General features: G+C 41.2%; 1 protein-coding gene across 2 annotated transcripts in view; it reads left to right on the forward strand.

Moving 5' to 3' along the window:
* Positions 1–26,508, forward strand: part of fstl5 (follistatin-like 5) — a 793,070-nt gene that overhangs the window by 691,627 nt on the left and 74,935 nt on the right. The gene's annotated exons all lie outside the window — the stretch shown is intronic.

The raw sequence follows: 26,508 nt of genomic DNA on the forward strand, positions 1-26,508 counted from the left end.
GCTCTTCTGGATGTTCTTGTTGCTCTGGATGTTTGCTGTAGGGCCGGATCAGCACTAATTAAAGGTCCTGTTGCACCTTTTGACAGAGCCAAGACAATTAGGATGTTTTATGGTACAGATGTTTCTGTTCTTACAAAGTTTATTCTGCCCATGTTCTGAGAACTCCACAAGTATTTCCCAGTGATGCCTCGACTTTACCTTAATTGACAAAGCTTCACAAAGTTCCCCAGAATTGCCACATACACTTTGAAAGACACTATATTAAGTATTTCTATATCACTATTCACTCCTTTAAAGTACCACCCAAAGGAGTTTATGGACATTAAATTACTTTAAAAGTGTTAGCACTGTTGAAATATTTGACAGTTGAATTGCACACAGAAGGTTCCCACAATGATGTGAAAATAATCATATTATGTGCTTTTTAATGATGCTGATTGTGATATCAAAATTCGATAGAAGACTTGGGGTAACTGTCCCATGCAACTTATCAGAACTTACACATCCTGATAACACCAGGGATCTGAATTTACATAAAGTAGAAACAGCAAATGATGTAAACTGTCAGGTGACATCTGAAGGGTCTCTGGTACTAATCGTTAACTTTAGTTCTCATATCACAGATGCCACCTAATCTATAATGTGTTTCATGAGCTTTTGTTTCCGTTTCAGTCTGTGAATGCCTGCAAGAAAATGAATTGCAAGGTAGTATATGGTGACATATATGTACTTTGATAATAAATTTACTTTAAAATTTAAATTTAGACTTCCAGCACCTACAATTTTTAAAAAATTTTTAATTCCCTCATTTAATATATCATCTAAAAAGCAGCCTAAATTGTAGTCGCAACTTCTCTGTAGATGGACTTGCATCTCCAACTTTCAGACTATATAAAAAAATTACAGGTGTTATTAACTAAACCAAAGCATGAATAGATAAGGAGCCTGTGGAAATTCCACTATTATAAGATGGGTCATACTGAAATTCTGTTTCATGGCTTTATAAAGTCATTTAAGTAGCCTTTTTGACATCAAAGAATACGTTCAACTGTTCAAGTAAATCTACAGTATGTTAGCATAGAGCATGTTATAAGGGACTATAAATATAAAATTTAAAAAGCCATTGCAAGAGGCAGAACATGACCACTAGGAGGGCCAAGTGAGTTGTCAGAGCTACCATGAGAAGATCCTGGCAGAAGGAGGCTTGGGACTGTAATTGTCATTCTCTGAGGTGGTTCTATGCTTCTGAAGGTGTTTGTTACTATGATGCCTTTTGGTGTTTGCATCATCGAGCCTCCAGGAGTGAAACTTCTTCAGGACCAATATTAAAAACCATTGCCATCTACACAACTTTCTCCTCCACTGGCCTTCTACTTCTTGTCCCTTCCAGTGGCCAAGTGTCTAAAAATAAAACAATGTAAAGGTCACTGAATCTCCCATATTTAGGTCGAAATAGTGAAAAAAGAGACAAAAGAACCAGGAGGGAATGCAACCTGTCAGCATCTCTCCAGGCTGAAGGACTCCATCCTCCTCCTCCTTAGGGGCAGATAGACTATGGGGACACAACCACACAAAGCAAAAGCTCATACAGAAGATGTCAGGAATACTAATTACAATGTTTTGCTGTGACTACAGTAGACTTATTGAATTTATATGCAGTATATACTTCCACTGTGATGTATGCTTCTCAATGATCATGAAGGTATTCTGGGTGTAGCTTACCTGTGCATCTCACTTCTGCTACTGCCCTTCTACATCATTTGGAGAGCATTTCTCTTTCCATTTGCCAGACACAAGGAGGAGAAGGAGCAAGAGGACGTCGAGGAACACAAATAAAAGGAGGCAGTAGAGTAGAAAGACTAAGGGAGTCTTTGTACCTGACATGCCTGTGCCAGCCAATTGGTGAGAGTGTTCAAGGAGGTCTGTAATCTCTCACTGCTGCAGTCAGAGGTTCCCACCTGCTTCAAAAGGGCAACCTCATACCAGTGCCCAGGAAGAGCAGGGTGAGCTGCCTTAACAACTATTGCCCAGTGGTGCTCATACATCTCTTGTCCTGAGATGCTTGAGAGGTTAGAATCATATACTGCCTAAGCAAAATCCACTGTAATTTGTCTACAGTGAATGAAATTTCACTGGCTCTCCATTCGGCCTTGGGTCACCTGGGCAATAGCAATACTTATGGCACACTGTTGTGTATTGAATACTGCTCAGTGTTCAACACAATCATACCTTCTAATCGACAGGCTCCAAAACCTGGCCCTCTGTACCTCTCTCTGCAACTGGATCTTTGACTTCTTCTCTGGGAGACCACAGTCTGTGCTGATCAGAAATATCAACCCCTTCTCATTGACAATCAACTCTGGTGCACCTCAAGGATGCGTGCTTAGCCCTTAGCACTACTCTTTCTACCACCATGATTGTGTGGCTAGGCACAGCTCAAATGCTATCCATAAATTTGCCGACAACACAAATACTTTTGGCAGAATTTCACATTGTGAGGAGGATGTATACAGGAGTGAGATAGTTCAGCAGGTTGAGTGGTGTCACAGCAACAACCTGGTAGTCAACATCAGTATGACCAAGGAATTGATTGTGGACTTCAGGAAGGGTAAATCGAGGGAACACTTATCAGTCCTCAATGATGGATCGGCAGTGGAAAGGGTGAATTTCTGGGAGGGGAGGGGTCAACATCTCTGAGGTTCTATCCTGGGAACAACATGTTGATGTAATTATAAAGGCGGCTATTTTTCATTAGGAGTTTGAGGAGAATTGGTATGTCAGTGAAGACTCTCACAAATTTCTATAGCTGTAATGTGACGAGCATTCTAACTGGTAGCACCGCCATCTGATATAGAGGGGCCAATGCACAGGATTGGAAAAAGCTGCAGAAACTCCGCCAGATCCATCATGGACACTAGCCTCCCCAGCCCCGGGAAACCTTCAAAAGGCGATGTCTCAAAAGGGCGGCATCCATCATCCATCATCCTCTCATCACCCAGGACGTGCCCTCTTCTCATTGTGACCATCAAGGAGGGGGGTACAGGAGACACTCTTCATTTCAGGAACAGCTTCTTCCCCTTTGCCCTCATATTTCTGAGTGGACAACGAACCCATGAACACTACCTCAGTATTATTTTTCCTTCACTTTTTGCACCACTTTTTAAATTTATTTTTGTATATACTTTTTAGAGTAAATTTAGAGTGATCTTAATTATGTATTGCAATGTACTACTGCTGCAAAACAACAAACTTCTCGACATATGCCAGTGATATTAAACCTGATTCTGATTCTGATTCAGCACCTCAGACTCAGGCACCGAGAAGAATGAGCCACACTAGAAGAGAGGGGTGACTGACATGGGAAGAGATATCATATGCAAGCAAGTTGCAGCTAGGCACGGTGATACAAATGGATCTCACATGAAGCTCACCAGATGTGATAGTCCTTACAAATATATTGCCCAAAGTCTCAGAAAATGACCATGATTAGGATGTTTTCATGAGAAGATTTGCATGGATGGTCATTGAGATGGCTTGTTAGAGTTCATCAAAAACAAAGAATGTGCTAGCTACAATAGTCACCCACTATCATCAATGGAGAACTAAAATCCAAAGAGTTCTATTTCCCAACACCATTTACATCCTCTTAAGGGAAGAATATTTTGTGCAGAGCCTAGAGTTTTTCAGGTAAAATATCATTCATCAGTGATATTGTAGCAATCCTTTCAAGTATTTTGGAGGAACAGAGGGTCCATGTCTATAGATCACTCATATTTGCTGGGTAAATCATTAGTATAATTAAGGTACAATGCGTTCATTAGTCATGGGATTGAGTTCAAGAGCTGTGAGGTAATGTTACAGCTCTATAAAATTCTGCCCCCTCCTCTTCCTATAATGAGGAGGCCAGAACTTAGCACTATACTTCAAGCATGGAGTAACCCTTACAGCCCTTATCAACAATGCCTTTCTCTTCCACCCAGTTGGGAAAAGAGACTGTTATCGAACTAGGCCATCTATGTTTGGCTTCATTGTCATCCAGCATCTGTTATCTCTGCAGTCATTAAGCCTGCTTCCTGGTTCCCTGCGCTCCAGGTTCCTTCTGTTCTTCCTTTGACAGTGTCTGCTGACTGACATTTGTGAGGATGTATTGTGGGCAGCACAGGGCCATGGAATCCTCTGTGGGTGCTTGTATATGCTGTTAAGTGCCCTGGAATGTCAATAGAACCTCATCTTAAAGAGACCAAAGGTATTTTTCACAACTATCCCAGTACTTTGGTGGCTATCATTGTAACAGTGCACAGCTGATATTAGAGAGTTTACTTGGAGAATGACATAAGTAAAAGATAGACTTTGTACCTTGAGATGTCTGGAATGTGCACTCCCTCAGATGAAGGTGTGATGGGAGATAATGGGAAAAAAAACAGCATTAACCACAAGAAATTCTTCTGATGATATACATTCCAAAATAGATTTAGTGAGTTAAAAACCTTTCTGTTGATAAGAAGTTGCATGTTATATAATCGAGCCCTCATCAGAAGCCAGCACTGCTGCAAAATCCCAGTGTCAAGGGGCCACCCTATCTTCACTGAAATGGCAAAAAGGTGAGAACTTCCCTCCATCAGCAACACCTCAGTGAACATTTTCCATGCTGTTGTGAGCAGCGAACTGAGAAATGTGGCAAAGATCTGCGGCAACTGCCTGAAATCATCCACTAGCTAGAAAACTGAGAATGACCATCAACTTGACCTCAACAGAGAGAGGCCAGACATGAGTATGAGCCATGGGCATTCATGACAATCGTCACACAGCAGTCCTGACAGAGTTTTAATGATCTCCTTTTGAAACTGGTGTAAGTACGTACACATGGTGAGCGAGATGACAATTTGGGAATAGGAAGAGCCTTCTGTCATGAGGTACCTAACATGTGCTTAGTGGTCTAGTGTGCCTTTTCCAAAGGGTTCAATAATGGACTGTTGCTAAAGGTGCCCTCACTAAGGAAATCATACACTGAGTTGTGCCAAAGCTGAATGCTCAGAGAAACACTCCCTGCTAATTGTAGCATAATCTGTGACATTGGAAGCTGTCTGAGCAATTTGTAGTCATTTCCCATGCTTCCTATCAAACCTTATGATATCAGCAAATTATCCTTAAAGACAGTGATAATGAATTACATCATTACAAGAATGCATAATGTAGGGAAATTGTCAGGCATGTTAGTGAGGTGCCCAGGATGCCAGATTCAATTTTGTGATTGGTACATTTTGATCCAGAAATGACTTTTAACATTATCTATTCTAGGTAATAAAAAGCACTATGCAATTCACTCCCTCAATTTTACTTTATTTTTGTGGCCTTACTTAGTAACCTATTATTATTAATTTGCTATATTTCCTAATACAACTTGGAACGGTTTTATTTAAGTTGTTGTTTTGCTCAGCAACCCTTAAATCTTCTTTCAGTACATATTAATGTATCCTTATTTGAAGCATTCTTTTTCAATATAACCATGAAGACAAATCCACCACTTAAGTTCCAGTTCGATTTAAGTAGTTTGATATATGAACTACATGTGAACAGATAGTTGGAATCGTGTGCATTTTAATGCTAGGAATATTATAGGTAAAGGTGATGAACTTAGAGATTGGATCAGTATATGGAACTGTGATGCTGTGGCCATTACAGTGACTTGATTGATAGAGGAAGAGGAATGGGTACTTAATGTCTCAGGGTTTTGATATTTTACAAAAGATAGGGATGTAAAAGCACTATTAATCAGGGACAATATCACAGCTGCACTTAGAGGGGACATTGTGGAGGGCTCGTCCATTGAGTCTATATGTGTTGAACTCAAAAATAGGAAGGGTGTAATCACTCTGATGGGAGTGTACAACATACACTCCCACCCCCCAAACAGCCAGTGGGATATTGATATACAGGCTGATTAAGGTAAAAATAATAGGGTTGTCAGGGGGACATTCCTAATATAAACCGGGAACTTCTGAGTACAAGAGGTTTAGGTGGGGCAGAATTTGTTAGGTGCATCCAGAAGGGTTTCTTAAATCACTGTGCGTAAGGTCCAGCAAGGGGAGGGGCTGTACTGGACCTAGTGTTGGGTAATGAGCCTGGCCAGGAGACTGAACTTACGGGTGAATACTTAAGGAATACTGCCTACAACTCCTTAACTTCCAAGATAGCGATAGATATGGATAAGTATGGACCTTGTGACAAAGTATTAAGTTGTAGCAGGGCAAATTACGAGGGAATTAGGCAGAAACTAAGGAGAGTTAATTGGGAGCAGCTGTTTATTGGGCAAATCTAGCACAATCTGGCACAAGAGTAAGGTTGTGGCAGGAGGAGGTAGATTTGTGAGAAAGGGGTGTACACTGTCACCATTTACAGCTTGGGAAGCAAGTGAAATGGGACGTAAGACTGAGAATAAGGAGATGAATACCACCAGCTTTCACTCTTTCCACCCTTCTGACGTCTACGGACTCTACAATGGCTGAATCAAAAAGTGAGAATCAGTCACTGGTCATTGTGCTCCTTTGGGTTTCTGCTGCTGTCCTGGCCGGACACACCCTTGTAACAAGAGAAGGAGGTGCATCAATAACTGATGCACAATCTGCTTGGGTGAAGTATGTGCCATCCACAGATAGCTGACAATATGTACAAGCTGGGAGATGTAACTGTGAAGCTAGCAATGTTGTGAAGTGTTTGCGTTATCCAGAGGAAGTTCAAGGTGCTGAATGACAGGGAGTGTTGGTGGGTGATTGATGTGGTGCAGTATGCAGAGCAGGGCCTGGCACCGACTGTGCTTTGGGAGGATGTAACTTTTAAAGCTACACCTTACCATTGTAGTGCTGCATTCAGATTTGACTGCTGGCATTGACTTCTGGATGCATGTCTGATAGGGGGGAGGTGTCCTTCTCTCCTACACCATCTTCACCATCTTCCAGTTCAAAATGGAGGTGATAAAGCACAGCAATGACTTCCAGGAGGCAAACAAAACTATAACTTACTGTATTAATCACAGTTGTTCTCAGATGTGATCACTGCAATCAGTAGTCTGAAACTTCCGTTTCTGAGCTGAGCTTTTGAACCGCCTGTGTGACCTGCCGTTTTTGGAGTATGAACTGGAGTCTCAAAGGTGCAGTGTGGTTAAGGCATGGTGCCTAGGGCTGAATCAAAGGGCCCATGCCTGAGAGTGGGAAATGAGCCAATGTTTGGCCATTGCTGGCGTGGACTTGGAAGCAATTCAGTGCCACAGAACCAAGTCAAGGCAGAGTCAACGTGTTGGGGTCCAGGCCTGAAAGCAAGGAACAACTTGCTGTTCGGTTGATTTAAGCACCAGACCAGATTGAGAAAAGTCAAATCAAGGAAGCCGGGCCTGATCCAAGGGCAAGGAACGACCCGAGGTTTGGCCTGTTTTTGAGCCCGGCCAGATTGAAAAGGTCAGGATGTCAGGACCAGAGGAGAAGGACAGGCCAGTGTTCAGCTCACTGCTCCACAAGGTTTACTCATCTCTGCGCTAAACTGAGGACGTGGTCTGCAACTAATTGGCTCCTGGATCAGATACAGTGATCACTCTCTTTGTGGCTGTGGATTTACTTTTGTGAACTTTGGTTCTGAGTGTTACTGCTTACTTTTAATGTTCACACATTTTGTTTTTCCTTCTGTGCATTGAGTACTACCAGGAAATTTGTGCCCATGAATGGTCAGGCAAAATCCACATGAATCCTCTGCCCGGCCATTCACAGTGATGGAGAGATACTGCTCTTTGCATTTCTGGACATATTGGCATCCCAAACAGTGCATGGCAAGTGCTTGATCTGCTAATCTATCCAAGGCCATCAAGCAAAGCTTCAAGCAATTGCATTCATTTTCAACATGCCTAGATGACTTGTGTGTAGTTTCTCCAACACATTTGCTCTCAATTTGTTCAGTATACATCATCCATTTATCTATTGTGCAATCAAATGTGTCTATCTTTCCAATATAGCCAACCAGTTTTTGCTTTATTCTGATTTATTATTCTCACCCAGTACTCACTGTTTATGAATCCATGATTTTTGTCCATTTTTTGCCTCTTTAAAAATCTGAACATCTCTCTCCTCCTGAAGAAGTGTGCTGTACTTCAAAAGGTAGGTGATTGTCTCGGCTTTGTTTCAAAACATCCTCATTGCCACTGTTAAGTTTTGTAACTCCAGAGTCTAATCAAAAGAAAAGCATAGGAGCCAGGAGTGTGTGAGCTTAGTTTCTTTTTCTTTAGTGAGGCGCTCAAATATGATGAGATAGCATAATAACGTTTGCAATTCACATACTTCGTACAATGAATTATGTAAGCAAAGAATGCTTATTCAAACTATACATTTACGATATTACTGAAATATTCAGAACACTACAAGATAAGGGGAGAGATTGCCAGTATGTAACAGTTCGAGGGAGGAGTTTTGCAGAGGCTGGTAAGTGATGGGGAGGTGGATAGGGACGGGATGTGAAATGTGAACAAAGGGAGAAGGAACTTAACTGAACTCATGAAAATGTGTGTGGGAGAAGAACACGGGGCGGGGGGGGGTGGGTGAATTACCTGAAAATGGAAAATACAATGATGATGCCATCATATTGTAAGCTACTCAAGCAGAATATGAAATGGTTTTCTTCCAGTTTGCTTCTGTCCTCTATATGGAGAAGACCAATGACAGATTGATCAGTGTGTGAGTAGGGGAGAGAGTTAAAATGACTTACAACTAGAAGTCTGAGATGGACACTATGGATATAATGCAGGAGTTCCATGAAATAGCTATCTATGTCTCCCCATTTGCTCCACCAAACAGTAGCTACCAGATCCTTCTGCATCTCCACGAAAAAGCTTCTTTTGGTAGGTTTCGCTGGTGGCCTCTATTGAAATAGGTCCCTCTGCTGAGGTCAAAAACCGTGCTATAATATAGATTGAATTTAATGTCCTGACTACATTGGGCCAAATGGGCACAGGTTAATCATGCCTTCAAATCTCTCTACCAAATATTGGCTGATCTTCAGTTTGAATCTTTTAATATTTCAACATTTCTCATCTGCAGTGGTTAGGGTGACATGAAGATTATGTAACTGGGTTCATAATTCAGCAGCCTGGGCTAATAATTCAGAGATGCAGTTGAAATTATGTTCCAGCAACAGGGGAATGCAAGTTCAGTTAATTAAGCAAGAGTCCATTAAGAAAAACTAATGCAGTGTCCATGAAAGTATTGGGCTGTATAATAAAATTGTTAGGCAATATATCCAGATAATGGCTTGTTTTTAAGGTAGAATATGTACACTATTTACAGACTGAGGCTTTAAACTCACACTATGACCTGAATGTCTGAGACATTTTGACATTGTTGCATAACAGGCACACTATATGTTTTATTGTCCAGTGTATGAATCCACACAGAGTAAAATGAAGAATATGCTTAAAGAAACATTTCTTAATATGATTAAAGAAAATTTTCTTCCCTATTATTATAGATCATAAAATCCAGTAGCTAACTTCTGTGTGGGTTATATGTAACATAGTGCTTTCAGCAATATTGTTGAAACATAGAAACATAAGAAACCTACAGCACAATACCTCGGGTTACCCGTAGCCCTATTTTTCTAAGCTTCACATACCTATCCAAGAGTCTCTTCAAAGAACCTATTGTATCTGCCTCCACCACCGTTGCCGACAGTCCATTCCATGCACTCACCACTCTCTGCGTAAAGAAACTTACCCCTGACATCTCCTCTGTACCTACTTCCAAGCACTTTAAAACTGTGCCCTCTCATGTTACCCATTTCAGCCCTGGGAAAAAGCCTCTGACTATCCACACGATCAACGCCTCTCAAAATCTTATACACCTCTATCAGGTAACTTCTCATTCTCTGTCGCTCCAAGGAGAAAAGGCCAAGTTCATTCAACCTATTCTCATAATGCATGCTCCCCAATCCAGGCAACATCCTTGTAAATCTCCTCTGCATGCTTGTGTTTACCCCGAGAAAGACTACCATGACTGTGAAGCCTTGCGCAGGCAGATGTGTGCGCATATATGTACGTGCTGATTTTTTTTCTGCAAATCGGTTTTGGCTAAATCTTCCTGATTCTGGTAACTACACTGTACACACATTATTTCTACTTTATATAGCTGTGTATTTATCATATCATTCCTGCTTTTACTATATGTTACTGTTATTTTAGGTTTTATGTGCTATTTGGTATGATTTGGTAGGTTATTTTCTGGGTGTGGGAAGACTCAAAAATTTTTTCCATATAAATTAATGGTAATTGCTTCTTCTCTTTACACCATTTCGGCTTATGAAAGGTTTCATAGGAACGCCCTTCTTTCGGATAGCTGGGGAAACCTGTAGCTGTAACATTACCTCTCGACTCTTGAACTCAGTCCCATGGTTGATAAAGGCCAATGCACCGTATGCCTTCATAACCACACAGTCAACCTGCACAGCAGCTTTGAGTGTCCTATGGACTCAGACCCCAAGAACCCTCTGAGACTGCCAAGAGTCTTACCATTAGTGCTATATTCTGCAATCATATCTGACCTACCAAGATGAACTTGTTATGTTTCATAACTTCGAAACATTAAACTAATTCAAAGGAAGACACGAGAGTCAGAAATGTGAGCCTAGTTTTGAGTTTACTTTTAACAAGGCACACACATATCACACAGTAGTGTCATGACATGTGCAATTCACTTACTTATAAATAATTCACAATTAATTATTTAAATAAACAAGAATGCTTAATCAAACAATATCTATACATGATTACTCAAATATTACTTAGATATAAGATGCACAACAATGCTGAACTGTTTGTTGGCAATTAGGGATGAGTGATAATTGGAATGGGTATTATTAGAATGTGACAGCCTGGCCTAATAATGAATAAAACAAAATCCCAATTGGCTATGAGATGGCTCTTGCCTGCATTTTCTCCTGTTGCACGTTTATGCTTTATCTTGTTGAAATACTCCTTATACTGCAGCTAAATTGGTTTTAAATTTGTACTTAAGACCAAATTCTTATTTTATTGATTAAGCTTTCCTCTGGGGCATAACATTCAGATATTTGAGATTTAAATTTTGATTTTGAATGCTTAAATATATTCATTTCCCTTTGCTGGTTCTGCCAATAGTAATTTAAATCTCTGCCACCTTTATCGCATGAGGTGGAAGGCCAAACAGGGCAAGGCAGAATCTGAGCATTTGAAGAAATTGTAAAATGAAAGCTCAAATATATAGCTGCAGCAGGATCAGGAGTGAGACTAATGATGCATGTGGTATTTGCAGTGGGAGCTACGGGATCTATGAAATAGCCAGGCTAAAGGAGAGCAGTCAGAACTGTACTGACAATGCTGAGGGATATGGAGCTTACAGTCAGTTTCCAGCAGCCTCCAAAGTTTCTCAAAGAAAGGTTCCAGCTGAAAGTTATTTGCAAGTAGAAGAAATTGAATTAGAAGGGAATTTAGCAACTGCCTGTGGATAAAGGGCTGCAGAGTGAAAGGAAATTCTCCAGGAAAAGACTTTGGTCTGGTCACCAATGATCCAGGTAGGGCTGGAATAGAGGTACAGAACTGATAGGAATAACGTGAAAGAGTAGGAGGCTTCATTTTCTGTTCTTCATTCTCATCAGCAACATGAGTTATCCTTTATCTAGTTGCTGTGAGAAGGTTCTTTATGCTAAACCATTGCAGAGATCAGGCTGTCCAACTGGAGGAGTTTCTAAGTACCATGACAGGCCACTTCATAAGTCACTCGAAAGCAAACAATATTGTAACTTAAATATTGGCTGGATTTTAATGAATATCAGCAAAATAGTCAAATTTTTGCAATAATCCATCAGCTTTGTGACTTAAATGTGCTAATGTCAATTTTTTTTAGCTTGAAGTTTTTTTAAATTCAATTTCAAACTCTAAAATGCAATTGTGGGATTTGAGCTCTTTTTCCAATTATTCTATTAAGGCAGTCACTGCAGCACTGTGACTGTATCTATGGGAAAGAGACAGATTTGCAGTATCCTCAGAAAATTGTACTTGCAGAAGTCCCTTCATTGGATAAATTGAATAAACATGAGTTGACACAGTAAGGGATCCACTTCAGAGTACCCAGTCAAAGAGTTCTGGTGTTTAATTGTTTAACATAGATTTAAATGACCTACAGCGAGCAGATATGTACACTCCTAGAGTTGACACTAAATTGAAGAAAGATTGCAAACAATAAGAGGTAAATTAAGTAGCAATGACAAATGAATAAATTGCAATGATATTTTGAAGGGCCAGATGCAAGACTGAGAAATAAGCAATGAGGGTAGACATCAGGGGAAGGGGCACTGTGCTTATTTTTCTCATTGAACGCTAAAATGAGAAAGACAATGCAATTACAGCTTCCGTGTCCAGCACATAATTCTGCCATCTCCAACAGGATTCTACCACCAAGCACATCGTTCCCTTCCCTCCACTTTCTGCTTTCCGCAGGGATCGCTCCATATGCAACTCCCTTCTCCATCTGTCCCTCCCCACTAATCTCACTGCTGACATTCATCCTTGCAAGCAGAACAAGTGCTACAACTGCCCCTACACTTCCTCCCTCACTACCATTCAGGGCCCCAGTTGAGGCGACACTTCACCTGTGAGTCTGTTGTGGTCATCTACTGTGTCTGCTTCTCTCGGTGAAGCCTTCTGTATATCTTTGAGACCCGATGTAGATTGGGGGACCGCTCGCTTTGCCGAGCACCTACGTTGCGTCCGCCAGAACAAGTGGGATCTCCCAGTGGCCACCCATTTTAATTACACTTCCCATTCCCATTCCGATATGTCTATCCATGGCCTCCTCTACTGTTGCAATGATGCCACACTCAGGTTGGAGGAACAACACCTTATATTACATCTGGGTAGCCTCCAACCTGATGGCATGAGCATTGATATCTTGAACTTCTCCCACTCTCCTTCACCAGTCCCCTTTCCCTTTCCCTCTCTCACCTAATCTACTTGCCAGCCATTACCTTCCTCTGGTGCTCCTTCCCCCTTTTCTTTATTCCATGGCCTTCTGTCCTCTCCTATTAGATTCCCTCTTCTCCAGCTCTGAACCTCTTTCACCAATCAACTTTCCAGCACTTTACTTCACCCCTCCCCATCCCAGTTTTACCTATCTCCCTAAGTTTCTCCTTCCCCTTCCCCCACCCTTTAACTCTACTCCTCATCTTTTTTTTCTCCAGTCCTGCTGAAGGAACTTAGCCTGAAACGTTAACTGTACTTTCTTCCATAGATGCTACCTGGCCTGCAGAGTTCCTCCTGAATTTTGTCTCTGTTGCTTGGATTTCCAGCATCTGCAGATATTCTCTTGTTTGTGAAAAGATAATGGGGCAGAGTATCAGTCACATGGGATGGCATTATCCCTCAGGAGTCTTGTGGACAGCATTCCCATTCCCATTCCCATTCCCATTCCTCTGGGCTCTGAATAAAGGTAAAAGATAGAAGAAGTGTCCTGCTGACTGCCACTGGTTTAGCCACACCCACTCCTGAGAAATGCAGCAGACCACCTCTTAAATATAGACCACCCCAGAGTTAAGGTGCTCAATTTGTTTGCATCTGTAGGTATGAAGAAGCTCCGCTCATACTAGTTCAACAGTCAAGATACATTTGTCCCTATGATTGACAGAACTAGTTTTTTCTCTTCCTCCATTTCTAGAAGTTGTTCTTTATAATCAGTCTGAAGCAGTTTTGATGCTATTGGAATATTGTGAAGCTGTAGTGACCATATAGTGTTTTTTAATGTATGTCCCAACTCATGAACAAATTGAAAGCTGATTGTTACCCAGTGTTGACTTTGGAATTACATTGGAATTGTTTTCTCCGCCCCCAACTCCTGAGCCATGTTCCACATAAAATTGTTGAATGGCTGGATGTGAACCAAGACCAGTTTTGAGCCAGACCTCTTTCAAAGATTCTGGGTACAGAAGAGAGCTCTCCAGAATTAATTCATTTCTGTCAGTGAAATGGCAACAACAAAGACCAATTTCTCTTCCAGCAGTACCACGTTCTACTTAAACTGTAAATTTTACCTCAGATTGTCTTCATCCTTTTCATCAATGCTTTAATGATTGGTATAATCATGACACATGGCTTCTTGACATTGCTATTTGCACTCTGTCAATATCTCTTCAAATCTTTGGGATCTCTGCTGCTGTGCTATCAGGTTATATTCTGCACCATAGAATACAGAAAATTGATTTTTTTAATATTGTTCCAGCACTCATCAGAATGCCTTCAGTCTGTCCCTTCTGACTTGTCAGTCATGATGAAAAGCACTGTAGGTCCAGAGATTCCCACTGCATTTTTATCATCCAATCTGCAAGTCAGTGACTTTTGTTTGGTATTAAACAATTGATATTTTAAGCATATTAGTAAACGAATTTCCAAAATTTCAAACATGGAATTAATTCCAGATCCTTCAGAAATCATTAGCATAATTAATGATTTTTTCTTCACGTATAATGGAATGCCAAATATCAAAAAAGACAACTTCTATTAAATGATGGAAGAGTTTAAGGTTCGAAGTTTACAGCAGCTTTGAGACCATAAGAAGGAAGTGCAGGAACAGAATTAAGCCATTCAGCCCCTCAACCTACTCTGCCATTTGATCATGGCTGATTTAGTTTCCCCCATTCTCCTACATTTTTCCCCTTACCATTTGACACCCTTACCAATTAAAAAAAAAACCTGTCAACCAGTGACTTGGTCTCCACAGCCGTCTATGGCAATAAATTTCACAGATTCACCACCTTCTGACTAAAGAAATTCCTCTTCATCTCTGTTTTAAAGCCACGCTCTTCCACTCTAAGGATGTGCCTTCTGGTCATATATGTACTGTCCCCTATTTGAAGCATCCTTTGCATATACAGTTTACTCTATCTACTCTAGGCATTTCAATATTCAGCAGATTTGATTGAGATTCCCCATCATTCTTTGAAACTCTGGTGAGTGCAGGCCCAGACCCATCAAATGCTCCTCGTATGTTAACCCTTTTATTCCCAGGATCATTCTTGTGAATCTCCTCTGGACCTTCTCCAATAGCAGCCTATCATTTCTTGGATATGATGCCCAAAGCTGCTCACAAAACTCCAGAAGCACTCTGACCCATTTCTTATAAAGCCTCAGCATTATATCCCTGCTTTTATATTCTAGTCTTCCAGAAATGAATATTAACATTTTATTTGCCTTCCTCACTACTGACTCAACCAGCAAATTAATCTTTAGGAAATCATGCACCAGGACTCCAAAATCCCATTCAAATGGTTTAATTTAATATCCAAGGATGTCTACAGTATACAACCTGAAATTCTTACTCGTCACAGAGATACCCATGAAAAAAGAAGCCCCCAAAAACTGAATGATAGTAATATCAGAACCCCAAAGCCCCCACCCCCCCATGCACAAGCAGCAGCAGAGGCATTGACCCTCCCCCCACTCACACCAGCAGGAGCTCAGCAACCACCCCCCCATCCCACCATGCAATCAATAGCAAAAGTCCCCAAAGAGACCGTGAACTAGTGTCCATCACAAACTACAGTCCATAACGCAGGACTTAACCGGTATCTCAGACAGGCTCTCTCTCACCAGCCAGGGAGAGAGAGGTCACTCCTACAACTACGAGAGTGAGAGACAAACAGCTCGCTGTTCCGATGTTACCATCTTCCGTGTCACTTCTCCAAGCCCCCTGCTGCCCAACTCGGAGACCAACAGGTTTTCACCCTCCATCATGAGAGAGGGAGAGCGGTATCACTTGAGTACAGGGGCTTCCTTCCAACAGCAGTGCACACTGCCTGCTGTCTCAATGTTCCAGTCTCCCACAATGCTTCAGTTGGTGAAATCGGAAAGGAGTAGGGTCATCTATGGGACAGCATTGACCTCCCCCACCCCTAAAGGCGCACATCCTCCAGACCGCTCCTGGAGATATCAAAATGCCAGTGTAAAAACTCACCACTTGCAAAAAAACACAGTTTGAACTGTAGCTCACGGGCTTCGACAGATTCCCAGCCACCTTGAAAAGAGAGACATAAGAAAGGAAGAATAAACTGTTTGTGGACAATCTGGAAGAAGTCACCTGGGTCTACAAAAACCTCTGGCACCATCTTTCCCAGCTCCTTCCATTCCCATCTTTGCAGCTCCAATTTCTGAGTTCACTCTCCATGTAAAACGTAGTCTACACCTTTACTCCTTCTATGAAAGTGTACACTTACCTACGCTGTGTTTCATTTCCCACTACTTTGCCCATTCTCATCTGTCCAAATCCTTCTGCAGACCACCTGCTTCTTCAACTCTACCTACCCCTCAACCTACCATCTGCAAACCGGACCACAAAGCTATTAATTCCATTATCCAGATCATTAACATAGAAAGTGAAACATAGCGGACTCAACAACCCCTGTGAAACACCACTAGTCAATAGCAGCCATCCGGAAAAGGGTCCCTTTACCTTTTGCCAGTCAGCCAATTTTTTTGTCCATGCTTGTATCTTTTCTGTAATACCACGGACTCTGATCTTGTTCAGCAATCTTATGTCAATAGCCTTCTGAAAATCCATGTAAACAGCATCCACTGACTTGTGCCCGTTATTTCTTCAGAGAAGTACTTGATTGTCAAAGGCATTAAATGATGGAAGAATTTAAGGCTCATTTTTTTTTTGTAATTCAAGTTTTTTTTTATTTATTCTTATTTTACAGAGCAGCACAGCATATCATAGAGCAGATACAGTACAGCATATTTACACAGCCATCTCATGACAGGAAAACATATAAAACTAAGAAACAGAAAAAAACTTCTAATTTAAGTTTTAAATTAACATACAACCATGGGAGACTGTAGGTCTGACACAGTGGTCAGCAGCACAGGAGCGCCACAGGGAACCGTACTCTCTCCGGTCCTGTTCACCCTGTACACATCAGACTTCCAATATAACTCAGAGTCCTGCCATGTGCAGAAGTTCGCTGATGACACGGCCATAGTGGGGTGTGTCAGGAATGGACAGGAGGAGGAGTATAGGAAACTGATACAGGACTTTGTGATATGGTGCAACTCAAACTACCTGCGTCTCAATGTCACCAAGACCAAGGAGATGGTGGTGGACTTTAGGAGATCTAGGCCTCATATGGAGCCAGTGATCATTAATGGAGAATGTGTGGAGCAGGTTAAGACCTACAAGTATCTGGGAGTACAGTTGGACGAGAAGCTAGACTGGACTGCCAACACAGATGCCTTGTGCAGGAAGGCACAGAGTCGACTGTACTTCCTTAGAAGGTTGGCGTCATTCAATGTCTGCAGTGAGATGCTGATGATGTTCTATAGGTCAGTTGTTGAGAGCGCCCTCTTCTTTGTGGTGGCGTGTTGGGGAGGAAGCATTAAGAAGAAGGACGCCTCACGTCTTAATAAGCTGATAAGGAAGGCGGGCTCTGTCGTGGGCAAAGTACTGGAGAGTTTAACATCGGTAGCTGAGCGAAGGGCGCTGAGTAGGCTACGGTCAATTATGGAAAACCCTGAACATCCTCTACATAGCACCATCCAGAGACAGAGAAGCAGTTTCAGCGACAGGTTACTGTCGATGCAATGCTCCTCAGACAGGATGAAGAGGTCAATACTCCCCAATGCCATTAGGCTTTACAATTCAACTGCCAGGACTTAAGAACTTTTTTTTTTAAAGCTATTATTAATGCTTTTGAATTAGTGATTTAGATGCATATCATATTATTACTGAGTTAAGTATTGTATGTAATGAGTTTTTGCTACAACAAGTGTATGGGACATTGGAAAAAATGTTGAATTTCCCCATGGGGATGAATAAAGTATCTATCTATCTATCTATCTAACCAAAATTGATCCCACGTGTCTTGCACTTTTCCCTCACTGTTAATTCTTCCCAACATGTGTTCATATGATGAAATCGTAACCATTTCCTCAGTCCATTCCTTCACAGTGGGACATCTGGATTTTTTCCAGTTTTGCGATATAATTCTTGCAGCTGTGATGAGACCCACCTTTAAAATAGTACATTTGTCATTGTTTATATTAGTTATCATTGTCCTATCACCCAGGAGACAAAGCCATGGGCACAAGGACAGTGTAGAACCTGACCAATTCCCCAACAAATCAAGAACTTTACACCAAACTGGACGAACCATGGAACACTCCCAAATCATGTGAGAATATGTGCCCACCTCATTTTTACATTTCCAGCATAAATTATTATCAACAACCCCCATTTTGTAGAGTCTAGTTGGTGTCCAATAATATCTGTGTATTATTTTATACTGAATAAATTTCCCTCTCGCTTCCCTAATATGTCTACCCACATTTGATAAAATATTTGACCACTGATTATCTTCAATATCACTTCCAAGATCCTTCTGCCATACTGCTTTGAGATTGTTACACGGTTCACCCACAGAGTTCACAAGTGACTGCTATCAATTTTACTTTGTATTTCCAAACTTGTTTCAAGCTTTCCTTTGCTGCAACTAAGACCCTTTAAATAAATTTGAAACTGGGTGTTTTCCATTTTGTTATAACGATGCTTAAGATGTGTGGCTATTTCAAGAACCTGCATTGCTACCAGATAGAGCCAATAATTCTGTGATTGTAAAGACATCATTTAGTCCTGATTTGCAATGAATGCAGTTCTGTACATCTACTCAAAATCTAAAAGGTCAGACAGGTACTCGTAGGTTCACGGTTTTGGTTGTGCACACCACTCCGTTACAAACATTAAAAGGATGGGAGAGACGAAATTTGTCCAGCTACACAACCTTTCCCATATGGTGCTCTTGTACTTGGTATGTCCGACTGGTGGTGTAGTGGCATCAGCACTGGACTTCAAGCTGAATGGTTCCAGGTTCAAATCCGACCGGCTTTCCATCCATGCTGTTCCAGGTTCAAATCCGACCGGCTTTCCATCCATGCAGTTCCAGGTTCAAATCCGTCCGGCTTTCCATCCATGCTGTTCCAGGTTCAAATCCGACCGGCTTTCCATCCATGCAGTTCCAAGTTCAAATCCGACCGGCTTTCCATCCATGCAGTTCCAAGTTCAAATCCGACCGGCTTTCCATCCATGCAGTTCCAGGTTCAAATCCAACCGGCTTTCCATCCATGCTGGCTTGAGCGTGAGGTAGCAACTTGGCCTTGTAAAAAACAGACAAATGCCAGGGAAGCAGCAAAAAAAACTGCCATGCAACGTGCCACAAGGCACGAAAGGGAACAACAACAACAATTAATATTTGGACATGCTGAAGACAGAGTAATGTAAAAAGATGGTATTTGGATTAAATGGAGATTACAAATTATTTTCAAACTGTTAACTGCAGAAGGGCTAGAAGGTTTTGCAAATTGATGTAGATGAGTAAAGAAGGTCTAAGCAAAGTGTGGAAGGACCCATCATAGTGCTTACATAATTCTATATAATCCTATTCTGATTTAAATATGGAAAATGCCAATTTACTAAATCTTACTGTCAGAATACTTCAGCCAAGTATTATTGACACAGGCTGTCTGCAATATTCTGAATCATTACAGATTACAGTAGCCTGGGCCAAGAAAATATCAGGAAACATAAAGTATATAGATAATACACTTCAAAATGTATCTGCAGCCCAGCAATCCCCAGTGAAATGAATTTGGTCTTGGATCCTTGCAGGCCAAGCAGACAGAGCTGATGCTCTGAATCTGTCAACCAGTTTGAATAATGTTTTCTGGAGTCCTGGACTTGCTCTGTTTAAATAGATTATAAAAGAATTAAAATAATATTTACCAAGAAGATACAAGCAACACATTGTTGTAGATCAGCTGCTGCGAGCAACTGCAACTAATTTCCAATCACCGGGTACAATTTGTCTGGAGAATTATGTGTCACCCTTAAGCATGTTACAGCATCTACTGTTTATTTAACCAGACATGGCGGGTGAAAAAAATAGCACTGCCTGAAGCCAGAAAATAAGTTCAGTTTAAACACAAGGATATTTTCATCCGTTCAGCCTGAAATATTTGTAACTCCTTGATTCAAGCTTTCATTCCAGTAATTATGACTGCAAATGTCATTAGTATTTCAAGTAATTTAACAAAGAATTTATGAATTATAATTGGTTTATTGTCTCATGTACTGAGATACAGTGAAAAGCTTGTCTTGCATATGGCTCACAAAGATTGAATCATTACATGGTGTTTTGAGGTAGAACAAGGTAAAACAATAACAGAATGCAGAACGAAGTGTAATGCCTATAGAAAACAGGTGTAAGTGTAACAGCTATAGGAAATGTGTTTTGCGTATAGACAATGAGGTGCAAGGTCATAGTCTTAAAACCGCAGGAAGGAGCTGTCCATGAGCTTGGTGGTCCATGCTTTCAGACTATTGTACCTTCTGCCTGTTGTTGAGAGGGGGTAAGAGAGAATGTTGAGGGTAGGTGGGGTCTTTGATTATGCTGAACCTTTATAGAACCAGTGAGAAGTATAGACAGAGACTGTGGAAGGGAGGCTGATTTCCATGATGTACTGAGCTGCGTCCACAACTTTCTGCAGTTTCTCATAGTTACCTACAGAGTATTTGCCATACCAAGCCATTCTTCATCTCGCTCTTTTGAGGGGGAGTGAGAGCCTATTGGTCTTCAGGAGAAGCGACGCAGAAGATTGTAACATCGGAACAGTGAGTTGCTCTTCCCGCTCTCGTTGTTGCAGGAGCAGCCTCTCTCTCCTCAGTGAGGAGGGAGAGCCTGTCTGAGATACCGAAGTGCTGGGTTATGGACTGTAGTTCTTGATGGACTCCAGATCAAGGTCTCCTTGGGGGCTTTTGCTATTGATTGCATGATGGTTTGGGAGGGGAGCAGTATGGTGTCTGTGCTTCCGTTGGTGCAAGTCAGGGGAAAGGGTTGACGTTTCTGCTGCTGCTTGTGCGGGGGGGGGGGGGGGGGGGTGGCAGGAGGCCTTCAGGGTTCTGATGTTTCTATCATTTATTCGGAATCACCGGCATGTGTCGTAAAATTTGTTAACTTAGCAGCTGCTGTTCAATGCAATACGTAATATAGAAGGAAAAAAAGTAAATATAAATTAATTAATTAATCAATTACAGCAAATGTATGTTGAATAGACTAAAAATCATGCAAAAACAGAAATAATATATATTACAAATTCTATGGGGTTTCTTGGTTTGTGGATGTCTGTGAAGAGTAAGAATTTCAGGTTGTATACTGTATACATTCTCTGATATTAAATTGAACCATTTCAACCATTTGAGATAGGATGCTTTCTATGGTGCAACATTAAAAACTGGTAAAGGTCAATGAGAATATGCCAGCATTCTTTACCCTCCTGAGGAAGTAGAGGCATTGGTGAGCTTTCTGGCCATGGTGTCTGTGTGATTGGACCAGACAGGCTACTAGTGATGTTTACTCCTATGAACTTGAAGATCTCAAATCTTTCAACTTCAATACTCTTGATAAAGTCAGGAGCAAGTTCAGTGCCCCCTTCTTGCAGTTACTGACCAGCTGTTTTGTTTTGTTGACTTTGAGGAAAAGGTTGTTATCATTACAAAATGTTACTAAGCTATCTCCCTCCTGTACTCTGACATATTATTTGAAATATAGTCCACTACAGTGGTATCATCTGCAAACTTGTAGATGGAGTTTGTGCAGTCATAAATGTTTAGGAACTATAGTAGGGGGCTGAGCACACAATCTTCTGGAGGCCCGTGTTTAGAATAATCTTGCTGGAGGTGCTACTGCCTAGCTTACTTACTATGGTCCTTTGGCCTTGAAGTCAAAGATCCAATTGCAGAGGGAGGTGTGCTCACAGGGTCCAATGTTTGGAAATGAGTTTGCTTGAAATTATAGTGTTGATGGCACAGCTGTAGTCAATAAACTATGTTATACTATAGGTGTCCATACTGTCCATGTGCTCCAGGGATGAGTGTAGAGCCTTGGAAATGGCATCTGCTGTAGACCTGTTTTGGTGATAGGTGAATTGCTCAAAGGCTTGGCCAGAAGGCTGGAGTTAATTCAAGCCATGACCAGCCTCTTGAAGCACTTCATGATGACGGATGTTAGACCCGTTAGGCATTGTCCCTAATGTATGTTATCTTATTTTTTTCTTAGGTACATAAGAGAATGCATTAGAGACTGCAGATGTTGGGCTTCCCCTTTAGGCCAGCATCTTGTTTGCTGCAATAAATTTAATCAGACTGGAGTTAAACAGAAAAGGCCAGTGGCAGAAACTCGAGTCCTGCTCTGGTAGAGAGCTGGCATGCTTATGATGGGCCAAATAACCCGCTTCCGCCTAGCTGTAGCCATTCTATAATGCTCTAATGTCTTACTGTACCAGCAGTGTCCTGTACCTTTTTTTAAGCACTAAGAATATATCCCAAGAAATCATTAAAGAACTTGTGCATCACAAAACAGAAGACTTGTTCCTTAGATTATTTTAGTATTTAAAGAGAAGCATGATTGGAGGTATTGTGACCAATAACAGTATTTAGAGACTACTTCACTGAAAAATATTGAAGGCAAATACAATTTTATATATTTTTTATTTATAATGAGAGTTAAATAGCACTTTCCAAATCTATTGTTACTTTGGCTGAAATAATAATAATGACGTTTCGGAATGTTTGGGACAACTAATTCGAGTAGATTCAAATGGAACGATTACTTATTTTGCTGTTTGCCACTGTCACTAATTAACTTAATATCATCCATCCCTTTCAATCAATATTGATGGAAAAAAATACTACAACATATGTTGAAGAAATGAAAAAAAGTTTGTGACTTGTAGAGAATTTGGGTGAGCAAAGTTTCTGGAGAAATTGACCTAATGAATAAATGTTGTATTCTTGAGTTACAGTTTCTTGTGTAATGTTTGTGCGAACACTCAAAATATTACGAGACAAGTTTGCTTTAAAATTGTCAGTCATCCCCGGAAAACAGTGCAAAGACAAGTCTTTGAGATTTTGCTCCAGTTATGTACATCAGAAGGTTGTGACTCCTGCCCCATGAAAATACTTGTCTTTTCTATTTCTTTGAAACCACATTTTTCTGTACACTTCTCTAGTTGAACCAAAATAATTCACTCCACCTTTTCACATTCTCCTTCAGTTTTGGCCACACTGTCATGTCTGATCAAAGTAGACATCCTAGTTCCGCCCCACTGCTTAAAAAACTGTTCTCCCTTTCACATCAAATTTTTTCTTCAAAATATCTTCATACTGATCAATTAAAGACTATCCGTCTTGGGTAAAGAGGTAGTAATTTGTGACAATCCTTTAATTACATCACAACATCACTATTAAAGGTAATTTACTGTAGTCGGTTATTGACCTCTTTGAGTTTGAAGTACTGAAGTGCTATTCAGCACATCCATCAATTTAGATTAGCATTCCATCATTACTCCATGAGAAGAATTCATCAGTAGTTCCAATCTATTGTTTTATAGCATGGTACATACTGTGCCTTTAAAATTGCCATAATTGGGTTAATTTAGATTGCATTTAAACTCTGTTGCTCTAATCAAAATTGAATTCTAATTGGATTATTTTGGACCATAGTACATATATTGATAGAGTCATAGAAAAGTACAACACAGAAACAGGCCTTCTGCCCCATTTAAGCTGACTACTCCCATCGACCTGCACTGGGACCATAGCCCTCCATGCTCCTACCACCCATGTACCTATCCAAACTTCACTTAAATGTTGAATTGAACTCACGCATACCACTTGTGCTGGCACTCATTCCTCTGAGTGAAGACATTTTCCCCTTGTGTTCTTCTGAATGTAACGTGCTATGCTATTCCTTTGACTGTCACTAGAATACAAACTCAATATCCCAAAGTTTTTGTGGCTGTTACTGGGGATTTTAATCAAGTTTCTCTCAAGGCAACAGTACCAACTTTTTATCGATATGTCAGCTGCCCTACATGGGACAATAGGACACTGGACCTTCTGTATGTGAATGTAAAGCACACATACCGTGCTGTTGCCTTTCCCCCAATTGTCAGAACTGATCACAACCTGGTCCTGCCTACACCCAGGTACGCACCTCTTGTCCAGCGGCAGCCAGTCTCAACAAGGATTGTAAGGAATGTTAATGAGGCACTGCGGGAATGCTTTGAGAGGACGGACTGGGATGTGTTATGTAAGCCACACAGGGAGGACATTAACACAATGATTGTATCAGATTCTGAGAGAACACCATCATACCAGCCAGGACTGTATGCTGCTTCCCCAACAAGCCCTGGATCACCAGTGACGTGAAAAGAACTTTTGAATATGAAGAAGGAAATATTCAGGTCTGGAGAAAGACAAGTACTGAGGCAAGTACAGAGTGAACTGAAGGTAAAGCTGAGGGAGTGCCAAGAATCCTACAAGAGGAAGCTGGAGTACAAGTTCCAGCAGAATAGCATAAGGGACATGTGGTCGGGCATGAAGCAGATCACTGGCTTCACGGTTAAGGAAAGGAAGATCGAGGGCTGCCCAGAGAGGGCCAAAGGATTGAACTTGTTTCTCACCAGGTTCGCAATAGGACCTCCTGCTGTCCCCTCCTCCACTTGCCCAAACCACACACCCTCTCTGCCCCCAAAGCCTTCTCCATCCACCCACCCCTCCCTCACCTGGTGAGTGCTTGTGTTCCAGACCACCCAACTTTGGGGTATCCTGCCTCCATGGGGATGACCACCCTCTCCCCCTCTGACTGCAGGTCAGGGTGAGAGACAGCTGGAGAGACTACATCAAGGCAAGGCTGCTGGACCAGACAGCATTAGCCCCAGGGTATTGAAGGCCTGTGTGAGCCAGCTGTCTGGTATTTTGCAGCGCCTTTACAACCTGAGTCTGAGTCAGGAAAAGACACCGGTGCTGGGGAAGACTTCCTGCTTGGTTCCTGTACCCAAGAAGGTGACTCCATCTGAACCTAATGACTATAGATTGATTGTCCTCACATCTCATGTGATGAAAGTGCTGGAGAGGCTGGTCCTGATGAACCTTGTACCACAGGTGAGATCTTCATTGGAGCCTCTACAGTTTCCCTACCAACCTCATGTGGGAATGGATGATGTCATCATCTACCTGATGCAGAGAGCTCACTCCCACCTGGATGATGCTGGTGCCATTGTGAGAATCACATTTCTTGAGGTGCATTCAGTATAATCCAGCCACGTCTTCTGAGTAAGAAGTTGCAAAGGACAGGCACAGACAAATCCACTATATCCTGGATTACTGACTACCTGACAGATAGACCCCAGTTACTATACCTGGAGTAGTTCTCTGTCTGAGATGCTGGTGAGTGACACTGGAGCCCCAAGAGGGACTGTTCTGTCTCTGTTTCTGTTCACACTGTACACCTCAAACTTTCAGTACAAATCTGAGTCTTGTCACTTGCAGAAGTTCTCCGACGACTCTGCGGTGGTTGGGTGTATTAAAGATGGGCAGGAGTTGGAGTACAGAGGACTGGTGGACAGGTGTATGGAGTGGTTCGGGAGGAATCAGCTGCTCCTGAATGTGGCCAAAACCACTAATTGATTTTAGAAGGAAAAGGACTGCAACAAATTCTGTATACATTCTGGGAGAAGAAGTTACAGTGGTGGAGGAGTACAAATACTTGAGTGTTAACCTTGACTGAAAAACCAACACCAAAGCTATTTACAAGAAAGGGATGAGCAGACTCTATTTTCTAAGAAAGCTGAGATCCTTCAATGTGTGCAGCAGGATATTGTAGATCTGTTACCAGCCTGTTGTAGCGAGTGCCGTCTTCTTTGGTGGCTTTATGTTGGGGAGCAGCATTGGTACTGGTGATGCAAAAAGACTAAATAAACTCATCAAAAAGGCTGGGTCCATCCTGGACTACAACCCAGACTCTTTCGAGTTAGTGATGGAGAAGAAGTCACTAAACAAACTGTTATCCACTATGGACAATCAGGTACAACATCTTCTCCATCACCTGCTGACTAAGCAGTGGAGCACCCTTTCAAACAGACTCATTCAGCTCTGCACTCACAAGGATCATTAAAGAAAATCTTTCTTTAAATGTAATAATCATATACAACAGTTCATCTCTGTGTGCTAGGAGAACACACATCATAGTACAATAGTCTCTACTTTATTATTTTTTTCATTATTATTTGGTACTTTATTATTAGTTCATATTATTATTATATTTATTATTATTGCTAAGTTTGTCTTTAAATGTTGCTGCTGTAATGAAATAATTTCCCACTCAGGATCAATAAAGTACTTATTATTATTGTTATTATTAACTTTCATGCATAATCCCTGAGCTCTAGGAATATGTGGATATTTCAATTTTTCTCTTAGAGACTTCATGAAATTTGAATGAGATTATTTATGCTCTATATCTGATAACATTTAAGGAAGGGTTAAAGTACAGTAAGTTAACAGAAATTATATGATTAAGTATTTACATTTATAATTTTCCATCTAGTAATGAGAATTAAAACAC

Source organism: Hemitrygon akajei, chromosome 4 (genome assembly GCF_048418815.1).
Source record: "Hemitrygon akajei chromosome 4, sHemAka1.3, whole genome shotgun sequence".
NCBI classification, from domain to species: domain Eukaryota; kingdom Metazoa; phylum Chordata; class Chondrichthyes; order Myliobatiformes; family Dasyatidae; genus Hemitrygon; species Hemitrygon akajei.